Consider the following 27,859-nt stretch of genomic DNA (forward strand, 5'->3'; position numbering starts at 1 on the left):
GGCGAATTGCTGGCGTCAGTCCCGAGTGTTCGGGACGTTTTTGGCAAGAGAATTGTAACCTTACTTTGCGAAGGTGTTTTTCGACAAAAGATATTCTTTGATTTCTTCGTGTAAATACATCTTATTCTGTTATTGCGAGCTCGGCCTGCACGGGCGCAACTCCTTGGACCGTTTGGCCCGGTACATCATTTCCTATTGGAGCCCCGTTCGTCATTTCCCAGAGCGGGACTGGTTGCAAAGAAAGTCCCATAGGCTCACTGAATCCTCCTTAGGAAGTGTGTGGGTGTTGCCTCGTTAAAAACCCTTGTCGGTAAAAACCCGTTTCAGGATAAAAAACCGATCAAAGGAAAAGAGTGCAATAGACACTTTGAAACCTCAGGGTCTTCGAGCCGAAGTGGCATTCCGATTGACTTGGTCGTTGGCATGAACAAGAGTTATCATGAAATAGAAGATAGAAAGAGGGAGGGGTGATTATACTTGGTGGCGACGACGCTCTCGAGTTCTGGTGCTTATTTGGCGGTTGTTGAGTGGTCCTTTATTTGAATGCGTCCGGGGTGACCATAAAAAATCGTGTGGACAACGTGTTGGGGCTCATTCGCTTTGTTCCTTTTTCGCTGTTTCTCCTTCACGGGGTTGGGTTTTAGCCCAATTGCTGAGAAATTCCTGAAGGTGCTCGTTATCAAGCAGCCGGGCCACTTCCTCTCGGAGCTGCCTGCAATCTTCGGTTCGGTGCCCGTGCGAGTTGTGAAACTCGCAAATCAAATTGTAGTTCCTTTGGGAAGGATACGAGTGTACCTGTCTGGGACATCTGTCATCCCTGATTTTGCTAATGGCGAACACGATGTCTGACAGATCGACGTTGAAGCTAAACTCTGATAGGCAGGGCACCCCTATTGGCCCTACGTATCCGTCGAAGCCACCTCTATTGAGGGGTCCCCGAGGGTTCTGTCCTTGGTTTACCAATCGGTCTTTACGGGGCAGATCGCGCTTTGGATCGTTTCTCCTATCATCGAGGTATGTCTGGTACCTTTCTTTATTCGATCTTGACTCCTCCGCCAAGAGCCTGCTCGGGTATACTGAGCCCAAAAGGGCTCCCAGCTGGTCGTCCTCGACCCTGATCTTTGATAGGTATCGGTTGTGGACGTCCGATCAGGTTACGGTGGGATACTCGATCATATTTTCTTTCAGCTGCCTTAATGCCACCGAGCTTCGTTCATTCAAGCCTTGAGTGAAGGCCTGCACTGCTTAGTCATCGAAGACCTGGGGTAGCTCCATTCGTTCTGTCTGAAAAGGAGACACGAATTATCGCAGCATTTCGTTCTCCCTCTGCTTGATCTTGAATACGTCGGACTACCTTGTTGCTACCTTGATGGCACCGGCGTGTACCCTTACGAATAAGTCCACCAGCATGGCGAACGAATATATGTAGTTGGGAGCTAGGTTGTGGTACCACATCATGGCCCCCTTTGAGAGCGTTTCTCCAAATTTCTTCAGTAAGACTGACTCGATCTCATCGAGTTTTATGTCGTTGCCCTTCACCGCGCAGGTGTAGGCGGTGACGTGCTCATTGGGATCCGAGGTCCCATTGTATTTTTGGAGTTCTAGCATTCTGAACTTCTTTGGAATGGGTTTCGGAGCTACTTCCTCTAGGAACGACCGTTGCATGAACTTCCTCGAATCTACACCTTTCAAGACCGGAGGTGCGCCCAGGATTTGGTCAACTCTAAAGTTATAGGTTTCGACCTTCTTATCGTTGGATGCTATCATTTTTCTCGCCCAACTTGATCCTTCTAGTGAGGTCCTCCAGCATTATCACGATGGCAGGATCGACTACCGATCCGTCATTGCTTGACCTCTCCGGTACCCGTTCGGCTGGGGGAGTAGTTTCCGGCTCTACTGTGCTGGGAGTCTTCGGATGGCTTTGTAACTGAGTAATAGCCAACTGCTGTGCCTGCAATATTTCAAAAATGTCGTGAAGACTAACTTTCTATTCTTCCCGGGCTGGGGTTTTTTGGGCTTCCTGTCGGTCGCTATGCCATATGCTTCTGTCGGTGTGCGAGGTTTTGTCGACCTGTTGTGTGTCCTATGAGTCTACATCCACTAGAATTGGCCCGAGCGCGTTATCGGGGTTCTGTGGTTGCGTTCCGACAGCCAAAACAACCACGCCGTTTTTCCCGTGGTTTTCGAGGTTATCATTCTCGATTCTGTTTACCGAGCCAGATATTTTGACCTGAAATCAAGAGATCTTGGACAAGAAAAAGTTTGAAAGATAACTTGCATTTTTGTAACGAAACCAGCAAGAAAATAATCACTATTAGTTTTAGCCCCACAGTGAGCGCCAAACTGTTTACCATGAAAATGGTAACAATAATTGAATTTGTAAATGGGATTCTAAAAATACATGATTTATTTTTATGCTAGTTGTTAGAGTAGATGATGCTAAGAATATGAAGTTTGATGATAAAATACAAGCTAAAATGGGGCAGTGATCTAACCAAGGGGCATGCTGCCCTGACTTCGGAATGGTCGATGGAGGACCTCGAGGTCGATATCTGGGCTCGATCTCGAACTATTGGGGGTAATCGGGAATGAGATAACAGTTAAGATATAATTGAACAAGGTTCTTTAGGGCCAATACCAAGCAATAAATGAAGAACAGGCGAGCGAATAGTAAATGCTAGAGCGACCTCGAGCTAATAAGGACGAGCAAGTTAGAGAGAAGAAGGAGAGAGAGAGAGAGATGTTATTGATCTTGTGGAGAAATAGTTGGAGCAACATCAGCCCTTTACAAAGTGGCATGGATCCCCTTTATATAGGAGAGTGAATACAATATAGTACAAAGTGCATTAAATATAAAGATACGGGGATGGGACGGCTAGGCACAGTGCTAGATTCTGGCTGCTCACCTCGGGAATCCCCCATCCTCGGAACCTTTATTGGGTCGCGGACGAATTCCCCATCCTCAGAACCTTCACTGGGTTGTGGACGAACCTCGGGGGAGGGAGATTGATCGTAATCATGCAGCCTCGAGATGCTGATATGACTCCCCGAATGCACCTTAGTGGCGAGAAATAGACTCCTCTGATTTCACCGCATACATATAGTATCATGCATATGTGTATGAATGTCATGTCGTGCATAGGTACATGTTTCATAATATCATCAGCCTCTGAGGGCATCCCATCATATCATCTTGGCTACTGTGGGCAAAATCATCAATGTATACCAGCTGATCAGGTGGTGGTGTGTATATAACGCCATAACCTTTCCCATATCCCATATACATACATATATACATGTATATAACGCCATCTGGTCATGGGTCAATGTACACGAGTACAATGCATGAAAAGTACGTTAATAAATTCTTTCGGAATGTCATAAGACAATTTTGCCTTTGAGTAATATCATAAAGTAAACTCTTTTCAACTTGCGTATTTTTTGAGACCCATGAACAGATGATAGAATAATATGACACATGGGGAAACAAAAATATAGGCATCTCTAATATTTCTATGAACAGAGTCATGTATGGAAATTGTGCATTTGCACGTTTCATTTGTATCGTATGGATCATGCCAAAAGAAAGAAGGAATAGCCTTAACATACTTGAGTCGATTCTCTTGGAAAATTCCTCTAACACGTGTTAATCACGATAAAACACGTAACGACAGATCGAAGTAGGAGGAAATCTGTATAATATTCTTGATAAAGATTGTACCAGGCTTCCTTAAAATCGCAAAATAATACGTGATTGCAGCTCCGGCCATTGCCAAATCACGTATTTAGTCTTTATGAAGCATGAGGCTTATTTCTTCTAATCTTAAGGGGTAAGTAAATATTAATTTTCATGTGTTAAAGTGCATATATTATGCAAATCACGTTCAAGGCTTTGGCTTAAAGAGATTTTGACTCATGTTAAATGTACTAAAAATGTGACACCTTCTCACATATTACATGAGTCATTTATGGGAATTGTAATTCATTTCATGGTCTGCCACGTGGTTCAACAAATCTTATCCACATTTTTGAATTAATTATTCACTAATCACTTGATTAATCTTGCTAATCTTCCATTAATCAATAATTATTTAATTACCCATATAATTAAGAATTATCTCAAATTACTTAAAATACTACCCACTTTTAACATATCTTATACACCTTACTATCATGGTTATGTGGTACCTTGTATGGACTAGTCCATAAATACGGGGTATTATAGCTTGGACCGAATTTTATCCCCAAATTTTCAAACTTTGACGGAACTCATTTTCTTCGATTTGCTTACCTTCTCACCTTTACGAATTTACTTATCACTAGTTTGAAATAGCATAATGTTTATAATCTCAAAATAATCTCGTTACCGAACTTACGTCGATTAACTTACGACGAAACTTTAACATACCAAAATGCAGGATGTAACATATCCGACTCCAAATGGCTCAAATCTATTTAAAGTAATTTCATAATGTAAATAGAACTTCAAGTAACTAATTCAACTAATAAATTCGAAGCTAATACGCAAAATTGGGAAAAATCGCCCAAAACGCCTCCCGGGCCCACATCTCGGAATCGGGTAGAATTTAAAAATTCGGAATCCTCACACTCTCACAAGTTCATATATATAAAAATTACTCCAATCAAAACCGAGTAAGAATTACTTACACAAAACACATAGGTGAAAATCTCTCTCAAAATCGCCACTCCCGATCTCCCAAATCAATTTCTAAGGTTTTGAGACTAAACCCTCGATTCTGCCCCTTTTCTGACCAGTGAAACCGCATCTGCGGCTCTGGGACTGCACTTGAGGTCCCGCTTCTGTGGAGACAATGTCGCACCAGTGAATTTTCATTAAATCATAAATCCCGCACTTACGAGTCTCTCGCACCTGCGGCTTCTGGATTCTGGGCCAAATTTCGCTTCTGCAGTCACCAAGCCGCTTCCGCAGTGCCGCACCTGCAGTCCCACACACGTAGGTGCTGTTATGACAGGTTCAACAAACTTCAGATTTCTCCTAAGTCTAATTCAACTTCTGTTAAGTACCCGAAACACACCCGAGGCCCCCGGGACCTCAACCAAACATGCCAACCAATCCTAAAACATCATACGAACTTATTCCCGCCCTCGAATCGCATCAAACAATGCTAAAACCACAAATCACTCTCCAATCCAAGCCTAAGGATTTCCAAAACTTCCAATTTCCGCTTTCGATCAAAAAGTCTATCAAACCTCGTCCGATTGACTTGAAATTTTGCACACACGTCCCAAATTACACAACGGACCTACTCTAATTTTTGGAATTCCATTATGACCCCGATATCAAAATCTCACTATCGAATCAGAAACTTTAAAAATTTGACTTTTGGCATTTCAAGCCTAAATAAGCTATGGACCTCCCAAACACAATCCGTACAGGCCCCTAAGCCCGAAATCACCCAATGGGGATAACGGAACCGACAGAATCCCATTCCGAGGTCATCTTCACACTGCTCTGACTACGGTCCAAATTCTAAAGCTTAGACTCTCATTTAAGGACTAAGTGTCCCAAAACACTCAAAAATACAAAACTAACCTTCCCGGCAACTTACAATAGCAGAAACAAACATGGGGAATGTAATTAATAAGTGATCGAGGTGTAAATTCTTAAAAATGACCGGCCGAGTCGTTACATCCTCCCCTTCTTAAAACATTCGTTCGTCCTCGAACGAGCATATAGACATACCTGAAGTAGTGAAAAGATGAGGGTAACGGCTGCACATATCCTGCTCGGTCTCCCAAGTCGCCTCTCGACCGGCTGACCCCGCCACTGAACCTTCACGGATGCAATGTACTTTGACCTCAGCTTCCGAACTTGCCTGTCCAATATTGCCTCCGGCTCCTCAACATAAGATAGATCCTTGTCCAATTGGACTGAACTGAAATCCAACACGTGTGATGGATCGACGTGATACTTCTAGAGCATCGAAACATGAAATACTGGATGAACTCCTGCCAAGCTGGGAGGTAAGCCAAGCTCATAAGCAACATCCCCAACATGCCTTAATATCTCAAAAGGACCGATAAACCTCAAACTCAACTTCCCTTTCTTCCCAAATCTCATAATGCCCTTCATAGGAGAAACCCGAAGTAGAACCCGCTCTCCAACCATATAGGAAACATCACGAACCTTCCGGTCCGCGTAACTCATCTGTCTGGACTGGTATGTATGGAGTCTATCCTGAATCACCTTAACCTTCTCCAAAGCATCCTGAACCAAGTTTGTGCCCAATAATCTAGCCTCACCCGGCTTAAACCAACCCACCGGGGATCTACACCGCCTACCATAAGCCTCGTATGGTTCCATCTGAATGCTGGACTGATCGCTGTTGTTGTAGGAGAACTCCGCCAGTGGCAAGAATTGATCCCAAGAACCTCCAAACTCCATCACACACGCACGGAGCATATCCTCAAGAATCTGAATAATGCATTCGGACTATCCGTCCGTCTAGGGGTGAAATGTTGTACTCAACTCCACCGGAGTACCCAACTCATGTTGTACGGCCCTCCAGAACCGTGATGTGAACTGAGTACCTCTATCTGAAATGATGGAAAATGGAATACCATGCAGACAAACATTATCCCAGATATAAATCTATGCCAATCGCTCCGAAGAATAGGTAGTACACACAGGAATGAAATGCACAGACTTGGTTAGCCGATCCACAATCACCCAAATGACATCGAACTTTCTCAAAGTACGTGGGTACCCAACTACAAAGTCCATGGTGATCCTCTCCCACTTCCACTCCGGAATCTCTATCCGCTGAAGCAATCCACCCGGTCTCTGGTGCTCATACTTCACCTGCTAACAATTGAGGCACCGAGCTACAAACACAACTATATCTTTCTTCATCCGCCTCCACTAATAGTGATGTCTCAAATCCTGGTACATCTTCGCGACACTCGAATGAATAGAATACCGTGAACTATGGGCCTCCTCTAGAATCAACTCCCGAAGCCCCTCAACATTAGGTACACTAATCCGAACTTGCATCCTCAATACCCCGTCATCACCAATAGTCACATCTCTGGCATCGCCATGCATGACCTTGTCCTTGAGGACAAGAAAATGAAGGTCATCAAACTGACGCTCCCGGATACAGTCAAACAAGGAAGGCCAAGAAATCACGCAAGCTAGAACCCGACTAGGCTTCAAAAGATCCAATCTCATAAACTGGCTGCCTAAGGCCTGAACATCCATCGCCATGGGCCTCTTCGCTGCTGGTAAATAAGCCAAACTACCCAAACTCTCCGCCCGGCGACTCAAAGCTTCATCCATGACATTGTCCTTGCCCGGGTGATACAAAATTGTGATAGCATAGTCCTTCAGCAGTTCTAACCACATTCTCTGATGAAAATTAAGATCCTTCTGCTTGAACATATGCTGAAAACTCCGATGATCAGTATAAATCTCACAAGGCACACCGTACAAATAATGACGCCAGATCTTCAAGGCGTGAACAATAGCAGCTAACTCGAGATCATGGACAGGATAATTCTTCTCATGTACCTTCAACTATCTGGATGCATAGGCAATCATCGTATCGTCCTACATTAATACCGCTCCAAGGCCAATCCTCGAGGCATCATAATAGATAGTATAAGACCCCGAACCTGTAGGCAATATCAAAAGTGGGGCTGTAGTCAAAGCTGTCATGAGCTTTTGAAAGCTCGCCTCACACTCTTTCATCCACTGGAACATACCACCCTTCTGAGTCAGCATGGTCATAGGTGTTGCAATAGATGAACCTCAACAAATCGACGGTAATAACCCACCAAGCCAAGACAAATGCGAATCTCTGTAGCTGAGGATAGTCTGGGCCAACTCTGTACTACTTCCACTTTCTTCGGATCCACCTGAATACCCTCACTCGATACTACGTGGCCTAAGAATGCCATGGAATCTAACCAAAACTCACATTTCGAGAACTTTGCATATAACTTCTTTTCCCTCAAAGTCTGAAGATCTGTCCTCAGGTGCTGCTCATGATCTTCCCGACTTTGAGAGTATACCAGAATATCATCAATAAAGACAATGACGAATGAGTCAAGATATGGCCGGAACACACTGTGCATCAAATGCATGAAGGCTGCTGGGGCATTGGTCAGCCCAAATGACATAACAACAAACTCGTAATGACCATACCGAGTCCTGAAAGTAGTCTTCAGGATATCTGGCTCCCGAATATTCAACTGATGGTAACCTGAACGTAAGTCAATCTTAGAAAACACTCAGGCACACTGTAACTGGTCAAATAAGTCATCAATATGGGGCAAAGGATAACGGTTCTTCACTGTAACTTTGTTCTACTGGCGATAATCAATGCACATACGCATAGAACCATCCTTTTTCTTCACAAACATGACAGGAGCACCCCGAGGTGATACACTGGGCCGGATAAAACGCTTGTTAAGCAATTTCTGCAACTGATCCTTCAACTTAGGAAGGGCCATATGATATGAAGGAATAGAAATAGGTTGAGTGCCCGGCAATAGGTCAATGCCAAAATTAATATCTCTATCGGGCGGCATGCCCGAAAGACCAGCTGGAAACACATCAGAAAAATCCTGTACTACTGGGACTGAATCAACTGTAGGGGTATCAATACTGACATCTCTCACATAAGCTAGATACATGTCACACCCCTTCTCAACCATACGCTGATCCTTAAGGAATGAAATATCTCTATTGGATATATGATCTAAGGTACCTCTCTACTCTACTCGTGGTACACCTGGCATGGCCAGCATCACGGTTTTGGTGTGACAATCAAGAATAGCATAATGGGGCAACAACTAGTCCATGCCCAAGATAACATCAACATCTACCATGCTAAGTAATAATAAATCGGCTCTGGTCTCAAAACCACTAAGAGCAACCACACACGACCGATAAACGCGGTCCACGAAAAGAGAATCTCCCATAGAAGTAGAAACATAAATAGGGAACTCAAAGAATCCTGAGATACACCCAATTGCGGGGCAAAATAAGAAGACACATAAGAATAGGTGAAGTCTGGATTGAATAAAACCGATGCATCTCCATGACAAACCAGGACAATACTTGTGATGACAGAATCGGAGGCGACAGCCTTGATACGGGCAGGAAAGGCATAATATCTGGCCTAGTCTCCCCCTCTAGGGCGACCTCTACCTCCCAGACCTCCACCTCTGGCTCGCTGAGCAATTGGGGTAGCAACTGGTGCTGTAATCATAGCCTAAGAACTCTGTAGGCAAGCTATGGCTGAAACGTCTGTGGAGGTGCGCCCCTCCTAAGTCTGGGGCAATCCCTTTCCATATAGCGTGTGTCACCACACTCAAAAAAAGCTCTAGTAGGACGTGGCTGCTGAGACTGGCTCGGGCTAGGTCTACTGGACTGACCATAGAAAGCACCCTACACATGAGGCACACTAGATACTGGAGGTGCATAATAAGGCTCCTAAAGCCTAGGAGGATCTGGAATACCACTGGATGCTGGAAGAGCTGAATGAACGGGACGACTCATATAACCCCTACCATAAAAAACTGCAGCTGGAGCACGGGCACTAAAATAATGGCCTGAATCTCGAGAACTCTTGGCCTCTCTCTCCTCTCTATCCTGAGCATGCATACCCTCTACTCTCCTAGCAATGCTCACCACCTGCTGATAAGAAAAATCCATATCCAACTCACAAGCCATGCTAGAGCTGATGCTGGGAATAAGCCTCTCAATAAACTGGAAAACCCTCTCGCGAACAGTAGAAACCAAATCTGGTGGATGTCTAGACAAGCTAGTAAAATAGACAGCATACTCCGAGACAGTCATAGCACCCTAGCGAAAATGCTCAAACTCTGCGTGCTATGCGTCCCTGAGGCTCTGAGGAATATACTCTCTCAGGAACATATTTGAAAATTGAGTCCAAGTCGGGGAAGCTGCCTCATCTGGACTGTCTAACTCATAAGTACGCCACCACTCATAGGCAGATCTTCAAAGCTGGAAGATAGTGAAGGAAACCCCGCTCGATCTGGATATACCCATGGTATGGAGGATTTGGTAGCACTAATCTAGAAATCCTAGAGCATCATCTGATGCTAGACCACTAAATACAGGAGGCTTGTACTTCTTGAACCTCTCAAGCCTCCGCTGCTCATCCTCGGAAGCCGCTGCCCTGTTCTCAGGCTGATCTGGGGCTGCAATTGTATAGGAATAATCTCTAGGACCTGATCAACATGAACTTGCTGCTCAGAAGTGCGGGCGGGGGGAGTCTGTGCTCCTCCCACAGCCTAAGATATAGCTACAGCAAGGGGAAGCAACCCTCCCTGAGCTAGAGTGGTGTACATGCTCATGAACTATGCAAGAGTCTCCTGGAGAGCTGGAGTAGTAGTAGCAGTAGGCGTATCAGGTGCCTGGACTCCGACTGGAACTGCTGGTGGCACCTCATTAGTAGCTCGCGTGGGTGCTATGGCTGCACCATGTGACGTCCTCAGCCTCTATCCCGGCCCCGACCTCTAAAGGCTCCAGTAGGGGGCGCGGGTGCCTGATCATCTCTAGTAGCACGTGTCCTCACCATCTGTGAGAGAATAGAAGACAGAAGTTTAGAATTATGATATCAAAAATCTCGCACGACAAGGAAATCAAATGAAGTGGAATTTTCCTAACTGTTACATAGCCTCTCGTAGATAAGTACAGATGTCTCCATATCAATCCGTGAGACTCTAATAAACCGGCTTGTGATTCATGACTCCTATGAACCTAGAGCTCTGATACCAACTTGTCACGACCCTAGTTTGCCCTCCGTGAACTATCGTGACAGCACCTAGTCTCTACGACTAGGTAAGCCTAACAATTGCGGGAAAAGGGAAAACAATAGATAAAACTAATAAAAACTGCGGAATAAACATAGTGAAGGTCTAAAATGCCGGTCAGCATATACAAATATAACTCTTAAACTGAACAACTTCCCAAAACCCGGAATCTCATGAAATCACAAGCTATTGAATAACTACAAGTGTCTAACTCTAGAATGACTAAACAAAAGTAAATATAGAAGGGATATAACTACAAAAGATAATGGAGAGGGACTCCTCGGTCTGTGGACGCGGCAGATATACCTCGAAGTCTCTGAAGAATTGCCTCGCCTCAAGGATAGTAGGGCTGAGTCGAAGAACCTGGATTTGCACATGGGGAAAACATGTGCAGGAAAGGGCATGAGTACACCATAGTGGTACCCAGTAAGTGCAAGCCTAACCTCTATTGAGTAATGACGAGGAAGGTCAGGGCCCTACCGATCATATACAAATATATATAAGGAAAAGAAGCAGTATTAAAGTAACACAGGGTAATAAGAGTAGCAACAACTATAACAGAGACAAAATAATCACAGAAAGAATACAGCTCAACAAAGAGATAACAACCAGGGAGCTCCCAGGATACAGTCCTGTAGTCCCCAAATGTAAATATCCAGTGGATCTCCCGGGTGTCGTCCCGTAGTCCAACTCATAATGCGCGGGGGATATACTGAAAATCTCGATCCGTAGTCCCAAATGTAAATACCTAGCACTGGAGGAATCTACTGGGTGCAGTCCCGTAGTTCCAATATAAATGTGCAGGGGGATCTACCGGAATACAAATCTGTAGTCCCAAAGTAAACATGTAGGGGGATCTACCGGGATACCATCCCGTATTCCCAAAGTAAACACACTATAACAACACGAAGAATATTCAGTTTAATTCAAATTTCATACCAAGGTAAAATAGGTATTTCTAACCTAGCATGCTACACAAAATTCAAATAAAGTAGTTTGAGTAAGTAAAGCAATTAAATCAATTAGATATGCTTCCCTAAGCTAACAGTAGGCTTAAATTGCAAGTAGTATAAACAAGAAAGGAAACACAGTTATAATTTCTTAATGAAAACAGTATTTTCAACAATTAATACATGTACGCACTCATCACCTCACGTACAAGGCATTTCATATATCCACAATACCAAATCCTAAAGGGAGTTCCCCACACAAGGTTAGACAAGCCACTTACCTCGAACCAGCTCAATCAACTTGAAACCACGTTCTTGCCATGAGTATCCGACTCCTAATAGCCCAAATCTATTTAAAGTAATTGCATAATGTAAATATAACTTCAAGTAACTAATTAAACTAATTGATTCGAGGCTAATACGCAAAATTGGGAAGAATCGCCCAAAAAGCCTCCCGGGCCCACGTCTCGGAATCGGGTAGAATTTACAAATTCCGAATCCTCACACTCTCACGAGTTCATATATACAAAATTACTCCATTCCGACATCAAAATCTTGATCAAAATTCTAAAATTAGGCCTAAGAACTTTTCCAATTTTTCTCCAATTTTTCACCCCAAATTCGAATTTAAATGATGAATTTAAATATAGATTCTTGGAAATTGATCAAAATCGAGTAAGAATTACTGACCCAAAATACCCAAGTGAAAATCTCTCTCAAAATCGCCACTCCCGAGCTCCCAAATTAATTTCTAAGGATTTGAGACTAAACCCTCGATTTTGCCCCTTTTCTGACCAGTGAAACTGCATCTGCGGTCCCTCTTCTGCGGATACAATGTCGCACCAGTGACTTTTCATTAAATCACAAATCCCGCACCTGCGACTCTCTTATCGCACCTGCGGTCTCGCAAGTACGTTAGTCTTCTCGCACCTGCGGCTTCTGGAGCCTGGACCAAATTCTACTTCTACGATCACCAAACCACTTCTGTGGCGCCGCACCTGCGGTCCCACATATGCAGGTGCGGTTATTACAGGTTCAACCAACTTCATATTTCTCCTAAGTCTAATTCAACTTCTGTTAAGCACCCGAAACTCACAAGAGGCCCCCGGGACCTCAACCAAACATGCCAACCAATCCTAAAACATCATACAAACTTATTCACGCCCTCGAATCGCATAAAAAACGCCAAAACCACAAATCACTCTCCAATCCAAGCCTAAGGATTCCCAAAACTTTCAATTTTCGCTTTCGATCAAAATGTCTATCAAACCTCGTCCGATTGACCTGAAATTCTGGACACACGTCCCAAATTGCCCAACGGACCTATTTCAACTTTCAAAATTCCATTCCAACCTCGATATCAAAATCTCACTATTGAACCGGAAACTTCAAAAATTCGACTTTTGGCATTTCAAGTCTAAATAAGTTATGGACCTCCAAAATATAATCTGAACATGCCCCTAAGCTGAAATTCACCCAATGGGGCTAACGGAACCGACAGAATCCCATTCCGAGGTCATCTTCACACTACTCTGACTATAGTCCAAATTCTAAATTTTAAACTCTCATTTAGGGACTAAGTGTCCCAAAACACTCCAAAATCCAAAACGAACCTTCCCGATAACTTACAATAGTAGAAACAAATACATGGAATATAATTAATAGGGGATTGGGGCATAAATTCTTAAAAATGGCTGGCCGGGTTGTTACAACCCAAGTACCAGTCTCGCACAACAACTGGCAGTAGGTCTCGCACTCTATTTACAAATATGCTCAATGAAATCTCTACATCTCCTAGCTACTCCCCCCCCCCCCCCACTTTATACATTTGGATCCTTTCTATAACTATGTTCTTTATCTGGTTTATTACAAAATCTCTACTAACTTTTTATTTTTCAAAGATAAACATGTTCTTACTCTGCCAGATACTATATATCACAACTCCTATTATTGCAGCAACAAACTTCCTTTCTGAATTTGCTCTATTTCCTGCGCTTGATCTTCATCAAAGTGCCTGGGAGATCATCATGCTTTGTAATGTGCATTCATATCCATTCCTTCACTTCTTCCCATAGCCTTTCTGCCTATTTACACTACAAGAACAAATGTTGCATATCTTCCAGAATATTCAGCTCACAAAGTCCACATATTCCATCTGCACACTGAATTCCCATTCTGATGATTCTGTCTTTTGTTAGTAGCTTCTTCGGCACTACCAGCCATAGTATGAATCTGTGCTTGGGATGCATAATTATGCTCCATATCAAATTGCAATATTCTACCTTATCCTTTCTCCTACTAGTTGGTTGTACCCCATTGAGATTGAGCACCTTCTGTTACTAGTAAAGCAATATCTACCATTCATGTGCCACCCTTGCATTTGTCACACCTCCTTTTTCCATACCCGCGAGGGTACAAGGGAGTTTTTTCCAATTAAAGGATAATCGAAACGGGATTGGTTTGTTTATTTCAGAGTCGCCACTTGGGAGTTTTAGGGTGTCCCAAGTCACCAATTTTAATCCCGAATCGAGGAAAAGAATGACTCCATATTACAGTCTACGTACCAGAAATCCAGATAAGGAATTCTGTTAACCCGGGAGAAGGTGTTAGGCATTCCCGAGTTCCGTGGTTCTAGCACGGTCGCTCAACTGTCATATTCGGCTTATTTATCTGATTTTTAATACAATTATGAACCAATGTGCCAATTTTAACTTTTTACCACTTTATTATTATTATTTTAAAGAATGTGAACATCGCTTAAAACATGTCTTTGGACTGCGTCACATGAAATGCACCCCCCAATCCGGAACATATTTTATTTGATGTTTTGGGATTTGCATTTGGGTCGCATGAAATGCACACCCAAGCTTAAGAAAGTAAACTATTAAACATGCGCCTAAAGAAACTATCGCGTTATTATTTTGGGAAGGTCGTGAAATTCGCTAGACGACCCTCCTGAATTCTAAGTAATTTTAAAACAAGTATTTACTGAGGGCCCCGCAATTTGTATTTTTATTCGGCGAGGCTCATCTCATTCTTATTTTTTAAAAGGAATTTGCAACGTCATGGAAATGCATCTCCGACCATGTCACAATCAATGTACCCGTGATTAGAGACACATTTCGACTTCGTTGAGATTTGGATTTGGGTCACATAAATGTGCACCCGAGTTTAAGGAGATAGCATTATTAAAAGCGCGCCTAAAGCACCTAACGTATTGTTATTTTGGGGAAGGCCGTAAAATTCGCTAAACGGCATGTCCCAAATTCTAATTATTTTAATATATACATTCAACGAGGACCCCACAGCTTGTGTATTTTTATTTGTCGAGGCTCATCTCATCTTTTTATTTTAAAAGGATATCCTATAGCAGCTATGTTTCTTGTCGCATTTGTCTCTACCAGTTGAAAGCAGAAATAGCCCTAGTTAATTACATGCTGACAGTTATTTACAGCAAGATTCCGAATGCGTTTTCAAACAGAAATCAAAAACAGGGCCACACCCATGGGCGAGCGATCGGACCTCATGGGCCCAAACCCAGCTTATACGGGATTCGCCAGGCCTGGGCCACAGATTTTTTGGTGAAGGCCTGCTTATCCCGTTTCGACTTGGGCTCGACCTTCGTGAGGTTGAGGCCGGAAACTTGTGTTTTTGTTCTAAAGGGGTGGTTTATCAGTTATAACAGGACAATTTATCAAAAGGAAATGAAATTAGCTAACAATGGATAGCTTTATACGTGACATGCATTTAATGACATGCTAATCACAAATATAGCTAACTTCTAAGATATAGCCTACTACACTGTCAATCCTGTTGTCTATCAGCCTACACACACAATATGACACTAAGTTACACTACATTTACATTCACTGTGTGGGAGGGCTAACTCCGGTATCCAGGCAAAACGTAAACCATTATACATTGCATGATATTTAATGTAACAGACTATGTGTAACATAACATCTTCAACTCTTCTCTTTCGTATTCATGCTCAACTTTCAGGTTACATTGATAGTGTATTAGTCGTGTACCTGGTATGGAAAGCAAAAGAAGAAGGAGAATGATCAGCAACAACAACCAAACAGCAACAACACAACAACAACAACCAGCCACAATGATGAAGCTCACAAGTGGTCGAGCAATAAACAAGCAATCCCAGAAACAGAATGGTGAACCAACAGAAAACCAGAGTATTCAATGTAACAGCACCAACAGTTCAACAATCACAAACAGCTCGGCAAATAACCAACAACAATTAGCAAAGATAGCTTGACCAATTTGAACTCTTATGCAGTTTTCAGACAGTACTCATTCACAGTATTCTGAAATTTCTTTATGTTTTTCCCTCTCTGAAGACTAAAAATATCCAGCCCCTTCTTAGCTAAAAATAGCTCTATTTATAACCTAAAAGAGAACCCCCTCAGGTCTGCCTAGAATTTCCAGCCTAAGGTCTGCCCATCCCCTTCGTTCCCCATGCCTAAGCATCTTCTTGATACAAGTCATTTGGTTCCCCACGCCTGGCCTATTGCTCTATTCAAGAGTCATGGGTTTAGTTAAGTATTCATTTAATTCCCATACTCTTATGTTTTGTTCCCCATTGTCATTAGGCTAATAATACTTTAATTACCACTTGACATATTCTTAAGTTAAATCCCCTAACCAGACTTTGTCCTATGCCAAAACTACCCTTAAACCTTGCATGTTACTGTATTACCCTAACTCTTAATAATTAGTATATAAACCTCTCTGATTTCAGCTAATCACTCACTACTTAACTTAAACTCAATGCTGCCTTCAGGTGGATCTGTTAGCTTTCCACAGCTAACAATCAATTTTCAGCCTAAATTCAAGCCAATGATTCCAATTCAATCAAACAGGGGTGCCAATTAAAGGGTACGAGTTGGTCATGCCGATACAAGTAATACCAAAAAGAAACAGGCATAGTAATCAATACTGAATTTCAACTCCTGATTTTCTAATCTTTCAAGTGATTTAGTTGACGACGCTTATTTAAACGACTACGCGAACTATAATATATAGCAAACAATCATCAAAACCACAAAACAAACTAAACCTTAACTCACAATTCACATACATGGACGGACAAGTCAGAAACCAAACCAAAACAAAACATGAACGACAGATAGACATTAAGAGGACAAAAGAAGAGGAAAATTACCTTAGGGAAAGGAAACTAAGACTGAAAATGCTCGGACTCGGGCCAGATCATTTTGGGGTCGAATGGACTTTAATCGAAGTGTTCTCAACTGAGAACACCTCGGTAAAAGTCTATTAGACCCTGATCTCGTTGTTGATTCGGACAGAACCCATAGATCTTAGTCCTAGGGTTCTTGAGGTTCGAGTTAGGGGTTCGAGCCTCTTTGGTTAGATTTGAACGGAACCAAAGCCGTTCAGGGGGTGAGGGAGGTCAGGAGATGCTGTGGTGTGAGTTTGGGGTCAAGGGGTGCAGGTCTGGTTTTTTCTCGAATCTTCGATCGAAGATTCGAGAATCTACGGGGTGATTCGAGGTGAACGGTTAACGGATCCGTGTTCGGGATGGTTGGGTGCATGGGGGGTGTTATTTTGGTGGTCATCGGAGTCCGGGGGGCCGGGTTTATGGTGGGGAAATCCTAGGGTTGCTAGGGTTTTGAGAGGAAGGGGTTCTGGAAGATGGTGAACAGTGGGGTGAGAGGTGGGGTTTGGTTTGGGGGGGCGTGAGGTGTGATGGGGAGATTATATACGGGGTAGGGGATTAGATCTGGTCCATTAGATCAGATGATCTCAACGGCTTGGATTCGCTGGTGAGAGACGGGACGGGGTCGTTTGGTATAGAAACGGGGTCGTTTGGTTTAAGTGAGGGGTTGGGTTGAACCGGTTAAACAGGTTGGGTTATGGGTGCGGATGTGGACCGTTGGATGAGTTTGAACGTGCGGCTCCGATTAGACGCCCTATGCGGCGTCGTTTTGGGTCCATGCCTGGGCAGGCCTGGTTTGGACTGGGTCCTTGTGCTGGTTTTGGGCCTCACTTGGGGGTCCAATCCGATTTTCCTACAACCTTTTCCCTACAACCCAATTAACAAGATTAAACTAAAATTCCTAAATAAAAAGTTTTGTAAACATTAAAGCTGAAATCACACACATATTGGTTAGCACTTATAACAATTAACACACAATTTTAAAATTAAATACAAATCACTCAATGACAAGACATATATTTTTTGATTTTCTTTTCCTTTTTTGGAGTAATTCCCGTGAAGCAAAAATCACGTGCTTACAGCTGCCCCTCTTTGCCCGAAGACACGAAGGGTTTTTGCGCAAAGATAAAGCGGGCGATTTTTGCTCGTCCGAGTACTCCGTGTGAAGCATTTTTGAAAAAGATTTGACCGAACCTTCGCTTCAGAGGTTCCCACATATCTTGGGCTGAACAAAAATCAGGTCAATGTAGTTCAGGAAATTTCGGTAGCTGGGACTACCGTGTAACTGTCATGCTCGCTGTTGTTGTGTGCTGTTACATGCTGTTGTATGCTGTTGTTGCATACCGATCTCCCTGTTACATTTGCTAAAAGGAAAAACAAGAAGCTAGGCTAGACTATGGATCATAAGATCACATCTATCTTCAACTCGTTCTTGTCGCCTCGCTTTCTTGTCGGCTTGTGCTCCCTCTAGTTTTCTTCCGAGAATTTGGGGATAACACTAGTCCTTGGCCTTTCTGAATGCCAGTTTTTATCATTTTGCTTGATCCGCTAGGGATATGGCTTTCTTCATTAAGCTTTTCAGTGGTTCCTCTAGTGGTACGACTCTCTTCATCAGATCTGCTATGATGGGCATGATTTGATGTTCCCTAACCGCTTCTTTCAAGATGCGACCTTTCTTCCTTTTGACTCGTGCGCCTGACTTTGCAACCTTCTGCTTCTTGGTGCCGGGGGTTTTATTGTTTCTTGCTTAGGGATCTCTGTTGTAACCCTTCAGGTGGGGTTACTGCTCTCAAAATGTGAAATATTCAAAACATAAAAATATTCCTCTTGTTATACAGGTGGACGCCTTTTTATACTAAGACATGAAAATTATTCCTCTCGTTATACAGGTGGGCGCCTATTTAAACTAAGACAGAAAATTATTCCTCTCATTATACAGGTGGGCGCCTATTTATACTAAGACATGAAAATTATTGCTCTCGTTATACAGGTGGGCGCCTATTTATACTAAGACATGAAAATTATTCCTCTCGTTATACAGGTGGGCGCCTATTTAAACTAAGACTGAAAAGTATTCCTCTCATTATACAGGTGGGCGCCTATTTAAACTAAGACTGAAAAGTATTCCTCTCGTTATACAGGTGGGCTCCTATTTAAACTAAGACATGAAAATATTCCGATCATTATACAGGTGGGCGCCTATTTATACTAAGACATGAAAATATTCCTCTCATTATACAGGTGGGCGCCTATTTATACTAAGAAATGAAAATTATTCCTCTCGTTATACAGGTGGGTGCCTATTTATACTAAGACATGAAAATTATTCCTCTCGTTATACAGGTGGGCGCCTATTTAAACTAAGACGGAAAATTATTCCTCTCATTATACAGGTGGGCGCCTATTTATACTAAGACATGAAAATTATTCCTCTCGTTATACAGGTGGGCGCCAATTTAAACTAAGACTGAAAATTATTCCTCTCGTTATACAGGTGGGCGCCTATTTAAACTAAGACATGAAAATATTCCTCTCATTATACAGGTGGGCGCCTATTTAAACTAAGACTGAAAATTATTCATCTCGTTATACACGTGGGCGCCTATTTAAACAAAGACTGAAAATTATTCCTCTCATTATACAGGTGGGCGCCTATTTAAACTACGACTGAAAATTATTCCACTCGTTATACAGGTGGACGCCTATTTAAACTAAGACTGAAAATTATTCCTCTCGTTATACAGGTGGGCGCCTATTTAAACTAAGACATGAAAATTATTCCTCTCGTTATACAGGTGGGCGCCTATTTAAACTAAGACTGAAAAGTATTGCTCTCGTTATACAGGTGGGCGCCTATTTATACTAAGACATGAAAATTATTCCTCTCGTTATACAGGTGGGCGCCTATTTAAACTAAGACTGAAAAGTATTGCTCTCGTTATACAGGTGGGCGCCTATTTATACTAAGACATGAAAATTATTCCTCTCGTTATACAGGTGGGCGCCTATTTAAACTAAGACTGAAAAGTATTCCTCTCATTATACAGGTGGGCACCTATTTAAACTAAGACTGAAAGTATTCCTCTCGTTATACAGGTGGGCTCCTATTTAAACTAAGACATGAAAATATTCCGATCATTATACAGGTGGGCGCCTATTTATACTAAGACATGAAAATATTCCTCTCATTATACAGGTGGGCGCCTATTTATACTAAGAAATGAAAATTATTCCTCTCGTTATACAGGTGGGCGCCTATTTAAACTAAGACATGAAAATTATTCCTCTCGTTATACAGGTGGGCGCCTATTTAAACTAAGACTGAAAATTATTCCTCTCGTTATACAGGTGGGCGCCTATTTAAACTAAGACATGAAAATTATTCCTCTCGTTATACAGGTGGGCGCCTATTTAAACTAAGACTGAAAATTATTCCTCTCGTTATACAGGTGGGCGCCTATTTAAACTAAGACATGAAAATTATTCCTCTCGTTATACAGGTGGGCGCCTATTTAAACTAAGACTGAAAATTATTCCTCTCGTTATACAGGTGGGCGCCTATTTAAACTAAGACTGAAAAGTATTCCTCTCATTATACAGGTGGGCGCCTATTTAAACTAAGACATGAAAATATTCCTCTCATTATACAGGTGGGCGCCTATTTAAACTAAGACTGAAAATTATTCCTCTCGTTATACAGGTGGGCTCCTATTTAAACTAAGACTGAAAATTATTCCTCTCATTATACAGGTGGGCGCCTATTTATACTAAGACATGAAAATTATTCCTCTCGTTATACAGGTGGACGCCTATTTAAACTAAGACATGAAAATTATTCCTCTCGTTATACAGGTGGGCGCCTATTTAAACTAAGACTGAAAATTATTCCTCTCGTTATACAGGTGGGCGCCTATTTAAACTAAGACTGAAAAGTATTCCTCTCATTATACAGGTGGGCGCCTATTTAAACTAAGACATGAAAATATTCCTCTCATTATACAGGTGGGCGCCTATTTAAACTAAGACTGAAAATTATTCCTCTCGTTATACAGGTGGGCGCCTATTTAAACTAAGACTGAAAATTATTCCTCTCATTATACAGGTGGGCGCCTATTTATACTAAGACATGAAAATTATTCCTCTCGTTATACAGGTGGGCGCCTATTTAAACTAAGACTGAAAAGTATTACTCTCATTATACAGGTGGGAGCCTATTTAAACTAAGACATGAAAATTATTCCTCTCGTTATACAGGTGGGCGCCTATTTAAACTAAGACTGAAAAGTATTCCTCTCATTATACAGGTGGGCGCCTATTTAAACTAAGACATGAAAATATTCCTCTCATTATACAGGTGGGCGCCTATTTAAACTAAGACATGAAAATTATTCCTCTCGTTATACAGGTGGGCGCCAATTTAAACTAAGACTGAAAATTATTCCTCTCGTTATACAGGTGGGCGCCTATTTAAACTAAGACATGAAAATATTCCTCTCATTATACAGGTGGGCGCCTATTTAAACTAAGACTGAAAATTATTCCTCTCGTTATACACGTGGGCGCCTATTTAAACAAAGACTGAAAATTATTCCTCTCATTATACAGGTGGTCGCCTATTTAAACTACGACTGAAAACTATTCCACTCGTTATACAGGTGGGCGCCTATTTAAACTAAGAATGAAAATTTTTCCTCTCATTATACAGGTGGGCGCCTATTTAAACTAAGATATGAAAATTATTCCTCTCGTTATACAGGTGGGCGCATATTTAAACTAAGACTGAAAAGTATTCCTCTCGTTATACAGGTGGGCACCTATTTAAACTAAGACATGAAAATTATTCCTCTCGTTATACAGGTGGGCGCCTATTTAAACTAAGACTGAAAAGTATTGCTCTCGTTATACAGGTGGGCGCCTATTTATACTAAGACATGAAAATTATTCCTCTCGTTATACAGGTGGGCGCCTATTTAAACTAAGACTGAAAAGTATTCCTCTCATTATACAGGTGGGCGCCTATTTAAACTAAGACTGAAAAGTATTCCTCTCGTTATACAGGTGGGCTCCTATTTAAACTAAGACATGAAAATATTTCGATCATTATACAGGTGGGCGCCTATTTATACTAAGACATTAAAATATTCCTCTCATTATACAGGTGGGCGCCTATTTATACTAAGAAATGAAAATTATTCCTCTCATTATACAGGTGGACGCCTATTTATTCTAAGTTATGAAAATTATTCCTCTCGTTATACAGGTGGGTGCCTATTTAAACTAAGACTGAAAAGTATTCCTCTCATTATACAGGTGGGCGCCTATTTAAACTAAGACATGAAAATTATTCCTCTCGTTATACAGGTGGGCGCCTATTTAAACTAAGACTGAAAATTATTCCTCTCGTTATACAGGTGGGCGCCTATTTAAACTAAGACTGAAAAGTATTCCTCTCATTATACAGGTGGGCGCCTATTTAAACTAAGACATGAAAATATTCCTCTCATTATACAGGTGGGCGCCTATTTAAACTAAGACTGAAAATTATTCCTCTCGTTATACAGGTGGGCGCCTATTTAAACTAAGACTGAAAATTATTCCTCTCGTTATACACGTGGGCGCCTATTTATACTAAGACATGAAAATTATTCCTCTCGTTATACAGGTGGACGCCTATTTAAACTAAGACTGAAAAGTATTCCTCTCATTATACAGGCGGGCGCCTATTTAAACTAAGACATGAAAATTATTCCTCTCGTTATACAGGTGGGCGCCTATTTAAACTAAGACTGAAAACTATTCCTCTCATTATACAGGTGGGCGCCTATTTAAACTAAGACATGAAAATATTCCTCTCATTATACAGGTGGGCGCCTATTTAAACTAAGACTGAAAATTATTCCTCTCGTTATACAGGTGGGCGCCAATTTAAACTAAGACTGAAAATTATTCCTCTCGTTATACAGGTGGGCGCCTATTTAAACTAAGACATGAAAATATTCCTCTCATTATACAGGTGGGCGCCTATTTAAACTAAGACTGAAAATTATTCCTCTCGTTATACAGGTGGGCGCCTATTTAAACTAAGACTGAAAATTATTCCTCTCATTATACAGGTGGGCGCCTATTTAAACTAAGACTGAAAATTATTCCTCTCGTTATACAGGTGGGCGCCTATTTAAACTAAGACTGAAAATTATTCCTCTCATTATACAGGTGGGCGCCTATTTATACTAAGACATGAAAATTATTCCTCTCGTTATACAGGTGGGCGCCTATTTAAACTAAGACTGAAAAGTATTTCCTCTCATTATACAGGTGGGCGCCTATTTAAACTAAGACATGAAAATTATTCCTCTCGTTATACAGGTGGGCGCCTATTTAAACTAAGACTGAAAAGTATTCCTCTCATTATACAGGTGGGTGCATATTTAAACTAAGATATGAAAATATTTCTCTCATTATACAGGTGGGCGCCTATTTAAACTAAGACTGAAAATTATTCCTCTTGTTATACAGGTGGGCGCCTATTTAAACTAAGACTGAAAATTATTCCTCTCGTTATACAGGTGGGCGCCTATTTAAACTAAGACTGAAAAGTATTCCTCTCATTATACAGGTGGGCGCCTATTTAAACTAAGACATGAAAATATTCCTCTCATTATACAGGTGGGCGCCTATTTAAACTAAGACTGAAAATTATTCCTCTCGTTATACAGGTGGGCGCCTATTTAAACTAAGACTGAAAATTATTCCTCTCGTTATACAGGTGGGCGCCTATTTAAACTAAGACTGAAAATTATTCCTCTCGTTATACAGGTGGGCGCCTATTTAAACTAAGACTGAAAATTATTCCTCTCGTTATACAGGTGGGCGCCTATTTAAACTAAGACATGAAAATTATTCCTCTCGTTATACAGGTGGGCGCCTATTTAAACTAAGACTGAAAATTATTCCTCTCGTTATACAGGTGGGCGCCTATTTAAACTAAGACATGAAAATTATTCCTCTCGTTATACAGGTGGGCGCCTATTTAAACTAAGACTGAAAAGTATTCCTCTCGTTATACAGGTGGGCGCCTATTTAAACTAAGACTGAAAAGTATTCCTCTCGTTATACAGGTGGGCGCCTATTTAAACTAAGACTGAAAAGTATTCCTCTCGTTATACAGGTGGGCGCCTATTTAAACTAAGACTGAAAATTATTCCTCTCGTTATACAGGTGGGCGCCTATTTAAACTAAGACTGAAAAGTATTCCTCTCATTATACAGGTGGGCGCCTATTTAAACTAAGACATGAAAATATTCCTCTCATTATACAGGTGGGCGCCTATTTAAACTAAGACTGAAAATTATTCCTCTCGTTATACAGGTGGGCGCCTATTTAAACTAAGACTGAAAATTATTCCTCTCATTATACAGGTGGGCGCCTATTTATACTAAGACATGAAAATTATTCCTCTCGTTATACAGGTGGGCGCCTATTTAAACTAAGACTGAAAAGTATTTCTCTCATTATATAGGTGGGCGCCTATTTAAACTAAGACGGAAAATTATTTCTCTCGTTATACAGCTGGGCGCCTATTTAAATTAAGACAAGAAAATTATTCCTCTCGTTTTACAGGTGGGCGCCTATTTAAACTAAGACTGAAAAGTATTCCACGCATTATACAGGTGAGAGCCTATTTAAACTAAGACATGAAAATATTCCTCTCATTATACAGGTGGGCGCCTATTTATACTAAGATATGAAAATTATTCCTCTCGTTATACAGGTTAGCGCCTATTTAAACTAAGACGGAAAAGTATTCCTCTCATTATACAGGTGGGCGCCTATTTATACTAAGACATGAAAATTATTCCTCTCATTATACAGGTGGGCGCCTATTTAAACTATGAATGAAAAGTATTCCTCTCATTATACAGGCGGGCACCTATTTAAACTAAGACATGAAAATTATTCCTCTCGTTATACAGGTGGGCGCCTATTTAAACTAAGACTGAAAATTATTCCTCTCGTTATACAGGTGGGCGCCTATTTAAACTAAGACTGAAAAGTATTCCTCTCATTATACAGGTGGGCGCCTATTTAAACTAAGACTGAAAAGTATTCCTCTCATTATACAGGTGGGCGCCTATTTCAACTAAGACATGAAAATATTCCTATCATTATACAGGTGGGCGCCTATTTATACTAAGACATGAAAATATTCCTCTCATTATACAGGTGGGCGCCTATTTATACTAAGAAATGAAAATTCTTCCTCTCGTTATACAGGTGGGCGCCTATTTATACTAAGACATGAAAATTACTCCACTCGTTATACAAGTGGGCGCTTATTTAAACTAAGACTGAAAAGTATTTCTCTCATTATATAGGTGGGCGCCTATTTAAACTAAGACATGAAAATTATTCCTCTCGTTATACAGGTGGGCGCCTATTTAAACTAAGACTGAAAAGTATTCCTCTCATTATACAGGTGGGCGCCTATTTAAACTAAGACATGAAAATATTCCTCTCATTATACAGGTGGGCGCCTATTTAAACTAAGACTGAAAATTATTCCTCTCGTTATACAGGTGGGCGCCTATTTAAACTAAGACTGAAAATTATTCCTCTCGTTATACAGGTGGGCGCCTATTTAAACTAAGACTGAAAAGTATTCCTCTCGTTATACAGGTGGGCGCCTATTTAAACTAAGACTGAAAAGTATTCCTCTCGTTATACAGGTGGGCGCCTATTTAAACTAAGACTGAAAAGTATTCCTCTCGTTATACAGGTGGGCGCCTATTTAAACTAAGACTGAAAATTATTCCTCTCGTTATACAGGTGGGCGCCTATTTAAACTAAGACTGAAAAGTATTCCTCTCGTTATACAGGTGGGCGCCTATTTAAACTAAGACTGAAAAGTATTCCTCTCGTTATACAGGTGGGCGCCTATTTAAACTAAGACTGAAAATTATTCCTCTCGTTATACAGGTGGGCGCCTATTTAAACTAAGACTGAAAATTATTCCTCTCGTTATACAGGTGGGCGCCTATTTAAACTAAGACTGAAAAGTATTCCTCTCATTATACAGGTGGGCGCCTATTTAAACTAAGACTGAAAATTATTCCTCTCATTATACAGGTGGGCGCCTATTTAAATTAAGACTGAAAATTATTCCTCTCGTTATATAGGTGGGCGCCTATTTAAACTAAGACGGAAAATTATTCCTCTCATTATACAGGTGGGCGCCTATTTATACTAAGACATGAAAATTATTCCTCTCATTATACAGGTGAGCGCCTATTTAAACTAAGACATGAAAATATTCCTCTCATTATACAGGTGGGCGCCTATTTAAACTAAGACTGAAAATTATTCCTCTCGTTATACAGGTGGGCGCCTATTTAAACTAAGACTGAAAATTATTCCTCTCGTTATACAGGTGGGCGCCTATTTAAACTAAGACTGAAAAGTATTCCTCTCGTTATACAGGTGGGCGCCTATTTAAACTAAGACTGAAAAGTATTCCTCTCGTTATACAGGTGGGCGCCTATTTAAACTAAGACTGAAAAGTATTCCTCTCGTTATACAGGTGGGCGCCTATTTAAACTAAGACTGAAAAGTATTCCTCTCGTTATACAGGTGGGCGCCTATTTAAACTAAGACTGAAAAGTATTCCTCTCGTTATACAGGTGGGCGCCTATTTATACTAAGACATGTAAATTATTTCTCTCGTTATACAGGTGGGCGCCTATTTATACTAAGACATGAAAATTATTCCTCTCGTTATACAGGTTAGCGCCTATTTAAACTAAGACGGAAAATTATTCCTCTCATTATACAGGTGGGCGCCTATTTATACTAAGACATGAAAATTATTCCTCTCATTATACAGGTGGGCGCCTATTTAAACTATGAATGAAAAGTATTCCTCTCATTATACAGGCGGGCGCCTATTTAAACTAAGACATGAAAATTATTCCTCTCGTTATACAGGTGGGCGACTATTTAAACTAAGACTGAAAATTATTCCTTTCGTTATACAGGTGGGCGCCTATTTAAACTAAGACTGAAAAGTATTCCTCTCATTATACAGGTGGGCGCCTATTTTAACTGAGTAATGAAAATATTCCTCTCATTATACAGGTGGGCGCCTATTTAAACTAAGACTGAAAATTATTCCTCTCGTTATACAGGTGGGCGCCTATTTAAACTAAGACTGAAAATTATTCCTCTCATTATACAGGTGGGCACCTATTTATACTAAGACATGAAAATTATTCCTCTCGTTATACAGGTGGGCGCCTATTTAAACTAAGACTGAAAAGTATTCCTCTCATTATACAGGTGGGCGCCTATTTAAACTAAGACGGAAAATTATTCCTCTCGTTATACAGATGGGCGCCTATTTAAACTAAGACTGAAAATTATTCCTCTCGTTATACAGGTGGGCGCCTATTTAAACTAAGACGGAAAATTATTCCTCTCATTATATAGGTGGGCGCCTATTTATGCTAAGACATGAAAATTATTCCTCTCATTATACAGGTGAGTCGCCTATTTAAACTAAGACATGAAAATATTCCTCTCATTATACAGGTGGACGCCTATTTAAACTAAGACTGAAAATTATTCCTCTCGTTATACAGGTGGGCGCCTATTTAAACTAAGACTGAAAATTATTCCTCTCATTATACAGGTGGGCGCCTATTTATACTAAGACATGAAAATTATTCCTCTCGTGATACAGGTGGGCGCCGATTTAAACTAAGACTGAAAAGTATTCCTCTCATTATACAGGTGGGCGCTTATTTAAACTAATACATGAATATTATTCCTCTCGTTATACAGGTGGGCGCCTATTTAAACTAAGACTGAAAAGTATTCCCCTCATTATACAGGT

The sequence above is a fragment of the Nicotiana tabacum genome, chromosome 20 (genome assembly GCF_000715075.1).
Source record: "Nicotiana tabacum cultivar K326 chromosome 20, ASM71507v2, whole genome shotgun sequence".
In the NCBI taxonomy this organism is placed as follows: domain Eukaryota; kingdom Viridiplantae; phylum Streptophyta; class Magnoliopsida; order Solanales; family Solanaceae; genus Nicotiana; species Nicotiana tabacum.